General features: G+C 37.1%; 1 non-coding gene across 1 annotated transcript; it reads left to right on the forward strand.

The window, feature by feature from the left end:
• Positions 1-7,462: 7,462 nt before the first annotated feature.
• On the forward strand, positions 7,463-7,569 carry LOC131183658 (small nucleolar RNA R71). The gene has a single exon (XR_009151697.1). It is a non-coding gene; the product is annotated as a small nucleolar RNA R71 (small nucleolar RNA).
• Positions 7,570-8,059: the final 490 nt, after the last annotated feature.

The raw sequence follows: 8,059 nt of genomic DNA on the forward strand, positions 1-8,059 counted from the left end.
TTATTGCTTAGCGCGTTGCTTTTGCCACGCGTAGGTACTGGAGATCCTGATCGTGAGCCCAGTAGACCTCAGACTGGGTGAGTCCATCCGGCAGTTCTGCACCGTGTCCATGTCACCTCACTACCTGCAGTGCATTGGTAGGGCACTAGGTGTCATTTTGTCATTTTGATATTTTGTAGCAGATTTTTTTTCTTCATATGTAATTAAACTTATGTAATGTATATTGATGTATATGTAAATTATGAAAATTGTATTTGTTAATGGAAAAGCAAATGTTTACTTGTGATTTATATGCGAGCATCACATGTGAGTGATGAATGAAAATAGAAATTGAAATGTTGAAATCTTGATATTGAGTTTGGTGTTGATAATGGATGTTTGAGAAATGAAAAGATTATTGAGAATTGAAATTGAGAAATATTGTTGAGATGATGGAATAAAAATATTGGAAGTGTTTTTAACAAGTTCCGAAGAACGATTTTCTCCATTTTTAGCCGGTACTCCGCCGGATTTTCTTTAAAATTTTCGGAACCTTAAATGAATAATACTTTTGATAAATGGTTTAAATAAATTGTATTTCATAAATTATATGCAAAAGCATTGTATAAATTAATTGAGGAATATTAGAGTGTGCCAGTACACCGTGTGGCATTACTTACTCGGGTATACTGTACACGGGTAAGGAGTGTCACATTTATAATGTATTTTTTTTATTTTGTATGCGTCCCTATTTCATGTCACACCCAAAATTACCTTTGGGATATTTTGGTGACTTTTTTTTTTTTTATCAACTTTTCACAATTACTCTAGCACTTTTCAAGATGTTTCAATCCTCCATTTTTTTTTTATAATAAATTTTTTTATTATTATTATTTTTTATGCACTTAATTGCTAAAATATTATTCTCATAAATAGGTGGTAGTGTTTAGGTTTTATGGCTACGTAAATGATTTGGGTTCCAAAGAAATTAGGGAATTAAGGTTCAAGGGGGTTTGCAAGGGTTGAAATGAAATTAAGGTAGGTTAAGGCTAAACGTGAGGTTTAAAATATGAAGGAATGCCTAAATCATATTCTTATCAAATGCAAGTTAAAAATTTCGCTTTGAAAGATCTAAGATGCTTATTCTAGGAATGGTGAGACGACAAGGACCATTTTCTTCCTTAAAGGCTTATTCAGACACTAAAAACTCAAAATAACTAATCAGAATCTGCATACCTAGATGAATGTATTAATTTTCAGCTATTAAGTGAGAGAAAGAATAATGCTTAAGACTTTGTACCCAGCTGGAACTTTCATTCCACTAACCATCTAAAGGCAAGTTGGATTGCTTGAATAAGTGGCTTATGGAATTCAAAGACTGGTTTAAAAATCCAAAAATTTTAAATGAATAAATGAAATGCATGAGTGTAAATGTATAGTCAACCTATATGTAACTAAGTATATGAAGCTATATGCAGGTGTATATATGTGAATATGTACAAGTATGAAGTAATGAATGAGTATGTCACTATATGCAAATGAAAAAGGAAAAAGTAATTTTTGCAAAAAAATTTACCCTCTCCCCCATACTCAGAATGAACATTGTCCTCAATGTTAAAAGATTGCAAGGAATGGGATAATTTGGCTATATGTGCAGAAAATGGGTGGCTCATATGTGCTTAAAGAATTATTACCCTGTTGCATAAGCGATACCACAACTTGTGTTGAAAGTGACACAAGCTGAGATGAGAATTGTTATCTCATTGAAGTGCAGCCAATTTAATAAAATTTGGACAGCTGCTGCACTCATTGCAAAAGAAACAATGCAATGGAATCCATTAAATCAATTAAACTCAAAAAGTTGAAATAGAGAGGTTAAGCTCAAAAATATAGCCATCAAGTATAAATCCGAAGTAGCAAATCAAAGCAAGTGAGCAAAGTACTAAAGATTCAAAAGAAAAATGTACTTTATGAGGAACTCAAAAAAAAAATACTGAATAAGTAAATGGTTCAAGTAAAAGAAAAACAACACAAGCAAAATATTAACTAAACAAGTTCAAAACACTAATTAATTTAAGCAACTAAAAATAAAAAACATGAAATGTAAACTGAAAATAAAAGCTGGTCAGTCATTTATGAGAGCTTCTTTGCCCTTGCCATCGTGTGGAGGTGGTGGTGCTTTTGGTGGTTGCTGTGGAGAAATGATGCTCAAAATGAGTGCCTGGTTACTTTCGATCTGCTCTAGCTTAGCTCACATGACTTTCAACTCGTCTTGCATTTCAGCACTTCTATCCAAATATATATCAACTAAATCCCTTAATGTTTGAAAAGAGACATCCGTCATTTACCGAAAAGAGTAGATCTCATCACTGAGATTCTCCATGAATGTCAGAAGGGTTGCCATGGATGGTCCAGAAGCTGTTGATGAAGCAGGTTGTGCTGTTGGTGGAGCCTGGCTTGGAGGTTGTGTAAAAGGCTGCTCAGATGGTTTCTCAGATGCTGAGGAGGAGCTAATTGCAGTAGGAGAGCCAAGTGGTGTTGCTGTTGGTGCAGGAATCTCATAAAACTGTGTAGCCTCATTTTTGATACAAAATTTTTGGTTGGCCAAATGAGGTCCATCCAAAAAAAGCAAACCAGTTGGAACAGCAGCACACTTGTGAACTTGAGGATTAAAACCAAAATAATGTGCAATGGGTGTGACCAAACCTTCAAATACAATGTTACCAGTACCCCTAGTAGTTTGGCGGATCACATGACGGCAAAAATAATAACCAGGGGAAGCTTTTTTACCAGTTTTTGCACACCACAAAAAGAATAAGTCATATTGAGACATTGTGCCAACACTAGTTCCTCTTCCTAAAATTGTATTTGCAATTAATCTTTGAAGCAATCTCAAGGAATGACTCTCAATTTTAGAAGCCTTACTGTGCCCCGGTTTGAAAACACCTGCTGAGGGTGCTATTTGCTGCCAAAATTCATACCCATTATAATCCCTTTGGCTAGTAGGCATTTTGACCAAACCATCAGTTGGAAAGCCGAATATATGGTGAAAATCATCCATAGACAGCACCCTATCTTGACCAAGGCATCTAAAATTGATTGTCAAGTCATTATCCAAGTCATTTTTATGCTTACTAGTGGACAGGGAGGCCATAAATTCCTGCACAAGAATGGGGTAAACCAGTTCCTGCTTATGGGAAAATCGCACCTAACCTAAAGCATCCAACAGAGTCTGCATTTCATCATATATTTTCAAAGATTTAAGTGTAAACACATCCAAATACCGAGTTTAAACCATTTTTCGAGCTTTGACTCTTGTCTTATTTCTTTTCATTTCAGCAGTAGGCAACACCCATTGTCTAGCAGTAGGCAAAGAAGAAGGAATTGCGAAGTTACCTTTTGATGTTCCTGGGCGCTTGACCGCCGATTTTGGGATTCCACGGCAGACATCAGGTGCGGCAGAAGTTGGTGGCGGGACTGGGTGGGGCTGTGTGGGCTGTTTGAGTTTCTTCCTCTTGGCACCGCTCATTGTTTTGTGCTGCTTAATGCTCTTCGCCTTTTTCTTCTTGTATGAAGCAATGGGGGCGTCACCAGAAAGGGCTGCCGGTAAGTCGGCATTCATGGGTGGAGTGGTTTGGGGCTGCAGCGTAGGGTGGGAGGAATGGGGAAGGGAGTTTTCGAAGGAGAGTGGGGAATCGGGCATGGCAAAATGGAGAGGAGGGACTAAAAAAGAAGAAGAATGGGAATGGTTTAGATGGTGGGTGGTGCAAGTGACAGCGAAGAGGAGGGTTACGGCGAAGAGGGGGTGTTGTGTCGGGGCTAAGCTGAGAGGAAGAAGGAGGGAATGGGGTTATCGGGTTATGGGCTTTGGGTTTGGGTTTTTAGGCTTGGGCTATGGGTTATGGGTTTTAGGCTTAGGCTATGGGTTTTGGGTTTTGGGCTTTGGGTTTGTTTTTTTTTTTTTATATATCAAAATGGGTTAGTGGGCTTTTGGGCTTGGGCTTGGGGTAGTTGCTGGCCCATTTTGATGAAGTGAGTTCTTATCCTGCAAAACAAACAAACGACACAAGTTAGAACACAAGGATGGGGGTTATGCCAGAAGTTGTGAAATAATCTGCCCAAAATGTGCCCAGTGAACATAAGCGACGACACAAGCAAAACCGGTTATGTCGTGGGTTGTGAAATAATCTGCCCAAAATGCGCTCAGTGAACACAAGCGACGACAAAAGCAAACCGGTTATGTTACAGGTTGTGAAATAATCTGCCCAAAATGCTGCCAGTGAACACAAGCGACGACACAAGCAAAACCGGTTATGTCGCAGGTTATGAAATCTGCTGCCCAATTTTGACAGAATTAGAGAGTACCTAAAAAATTAAAACAAATTATATTTCAAATGATTAAACCTTCATAACATGAATTCTAATTGTTCAACCTGTTATTTTCATCAAATACTCATACAAAATAATTTTTCAAAGCACCAATTCACACATCCATATTCAAATAATTTTTTTGTTAAACCAAGATGACAAGGTTTGGAAAAATTTTCTCTTAAAATAAACAAAAAGGGCAATGAATCCAGCAATATGCACCAGCAAATACTCAACAATAGAAAGATGAAAATTATAAGTGAACAAATTTAAAACTAAAATTTAAAGCTAAAAATTTAAAGCTAAAACTAAAATAAAAATTTTTTATGCTCATTTGCTTGCAATGCATTGCATCCCATCTGCACAAGGAAATTAGAACAATGTTAAACTCTGAATAAGGAGTATAGAAAAATCTAAAACAAATATATATATGAAAAAAATAAAGAATCAATGAAAAATTGTGAGTTATGCATAAAAATGCTAAGTTTAGGTCTTTAGCTTGACCATACTCAATCAAGATTTTATGGAGAATGGGAGAGATAGCAGGTTGCTATCTTCTCAATTGGCTCACCAACTGAATAATGCCTCAACCTTTGCCCATTTACTTTGAAATTACCAGATTTTTCATCAAAAATTTCCACAGCACCATGAGGTAAAACTTTCACAACTTTAAATGGACCGGACCACCTTGATTTAATTTTCCTGAAAAAAATTTTAACCTTGAATTGAATAAGAGAACCAAATCTCCTTCTTTAAAGTCCTTTTTATTGATATGCTTATCATGCCATTTTTTAGTTCTTTCTTTATAGATCCTAGCATTTTCATAAGCATCAAGTCCCAATTCTTCTACCTCATCAAGTTGCAAAAGTCTTTTGTGTCTAGCAGCTTGTAATTTTAGGATTTCCTTTTTCACAACATCCTTCATTGTAGGATTCAATCTTCTTTGGTGTTCAATAGAAGGTTTACTATTTGGCTCTAGGAAAATCCTATGCATACAAACTGTTGGACTAATTCCCTTTATATCATCAATTGCATAACCCAAAACTCTTCTATATTTTCTCAAAACTCTCAACAAATTTTCATTCTCAATATCAGTCAAAGATGCATTAATTATAACAGGATATGTTCCATTTGGTCCAAGAAAAGCATACCTGAGGTTGGAAGGAAGAGGTTTAAGATCTACCTTTGGGGCATCCTCTACCTTTAATGATGGTGGTTTAATCTCCAAATTTTGCACTTTTTCAAGCTGAAAAATTTTGGCTTCAGGATGTGGTGGAGAGCTTTCCAAGTGTTGTGCAAAAGCAGCTATGTTGTGATTATCATCATCAATGCTCCCGCCATGGACTAAGCAATTTTCAAGAGGGTCTTGTGGATAGCTTTTTCTGAAATGCTCTTGAACAATCTCATCAATAATATCTACTCGCAAACAAGACTCAACTTCTTCATGTTTCCTTTTCATGGCTGGATTAATGTTGAATATCATTTGATCATCTCCCACTCTAAGTGTCAATTTCTCACCCTTTACATCAATTAATGCACCAGCTGTTGCCAAAAAGGGTCTTCCCAATAAGATAGAAACTTTTGTGTCTTCTTCCATATCTAAAATGACAAAGTCCACCGGAATGTAGAATTTTCCAACCTTGATAGGCACATTTTCTAGAATGCCTTCTGGATACTTAATTGAACGGTCAGCCAATGAAAGATACATGTTTGTGGGCTTCAACTCTCCCATATTCAACTTCTCATATATTGAAAGTGGCATTAGGCTGACACTAGCTCCAAGGTCACATAAGGCATTTGCCACACAATTATCACCTATATGACAAGGGATGGAAAACACACCCGGATCTTTGAATTTGGGAGGTAACTTCTTATGAATTATAGCACTACATTGCTCTCCTAAGTTGATGGTGTCATAATCTTCTAGCCTTCTCTTGTTGGTAAGAATCTACTTCAAAAACTTGGCATAACTTGGCATTTGGGATAGTGCTTCAGTGAATGGCACATTGATATACAACTTCTTTAGCACTTCAAGGAATTTGCCAAATTATTTGTCTAGCTTATGCTTGATGAATCTTTGAGGGTAGGGAAGGGTGGGCTTGTAAGGCTCTGGTGGGATGTATGGTTTCTCTCCCTCATCTTGCTCACTTTTGCTTTCTTCTTCTTTTTCATTTTTCTTGCTCTCAACTGAATTTTCTTCTTTTGTGCTCTCTTTTTCTTCTCTCTTGTTTTCACTCTCTTGACCAACTTTCTTACCACTTCTCAAGGTCACAACCTTACATTGTTCATGAGGGTTTTGTGGTTGGCTAGGTAGTTTCCCATAGGATTTGCTTCCCGATGAGCTTGCTTGTTGAGCCAATGAGTCTCCAACATGCGATTGTGGACTTGTAATTGATCCATGGTTTGTCTCATGTGTTGCATTTCTTCCTCCAATTTGCTATTCATCTTGCTTTGTTCAGCAAAAAATTTCTCCATCATGCTTTCCAAGGTTGGCTTCGGTTCATGAGGTGGAAGGGATTATTGTGCTCTTGCTTGATATCCAGGTTGTGGTTGCCTTGTGGGCTGAAATTGAGGCTGAAATTGAGGTCTATTCTGCTGCATATACTGCTGGTTATGAGCATAATTTGAGCTTTGACTTTGTTGAGCAAAAGTTACTTGTGGTCTCCATGTTGAGTTGTTCACATTAGAGTAAGAATTTCCCATAGGTTTCTGTTGATAACCTCCTGCATAAGCAGCTTGTTCTTGCAAAAAATCATCACCATAAAAAGAGTAATCAACTCCACAACTTTGAGTTCCATCTGTGAAGGCAACTTGTTGCATAGTTGTAGGAGTTGAGGTTGTTGCCTTTGTGCAAAAATCACTAAGAAGCTGAGTTAACTGATCAAATCTTGCATTCATGTAGCTAACTGAGTCAAGTTCATAAATCTTTGCCTTCTTTGGCTCAAGTGCTCTAGGATTTCCCCACAAATGGGTATTATGAGCAATCTTCTCTGATAAATCATAGCATTCTTCACTTGTCATTCTCATGAAATCTCCTCCTGCTTGTGAATCAATTGTGTTTCTTATGGCTGGAGTAACTCTGGTGTAGAAATTCTGAACAATCATCCATTTGGGTATTTCATGATGAGGACATTGCCTTTCAAGCTCCTTAAATCTCATCCAAGATTCATACAAAGTTTCATCATCCCTTGGCTTAAAAGCTACCATCAAATTCCTCAAATGAGTGGTCTTCCTAAGTGGGAAAAATTGAGATAGAAAAGCTTGAGATAGTTGCTCCCAAGTAGCTATAGTAGCTTGTGGAAGTGAGTCATACCACTCCAATGCTGAATCCCGAAGAGAGAATGGAAATAAGGTGAGCCGAATAACTTCATCTAAAACTCCAGGCTGCCTTTGTGTGCCACATATCATCAAAAATTTCTTCAAATGAGAATGAGGATTTTCAAGTGGACTACCTCCAAATTGTGAATTCTGAACCATTTGAATGAGACAAGTCTTTAACTCAAATTGATTAGCTCCAATGATAGGTCTATTATCTCTCACATCTGCACATCTAGGAAAAGCATAATCCAACATGGATCTTCTCTGAGGATCATTTTGATTAACAACTTCATTTTGTCTATTTTGTTCATTTCCTCCATTGTTTCCACCAATAGCTCTATTTTGATTCTCCATATTTTCTATTATCTCCTCTTGCTCAAATCTTTGTTGTTCT

Source organism: Hevea brasiliensis, chromosome 9, assembly GCF_030052815.1.
Source record: "Hevea brasiliensis isolate MT/VB/25A 57/8 chromosome 9, ASM3005281v1, whole genome shotgun sequence".
NCBI lineage: Eukaryota > Viridiplantae > Streptophyta > Magnoliopsida > Malpighiales > Euphorbiaceae > Hevea > Hevea brasiliensis.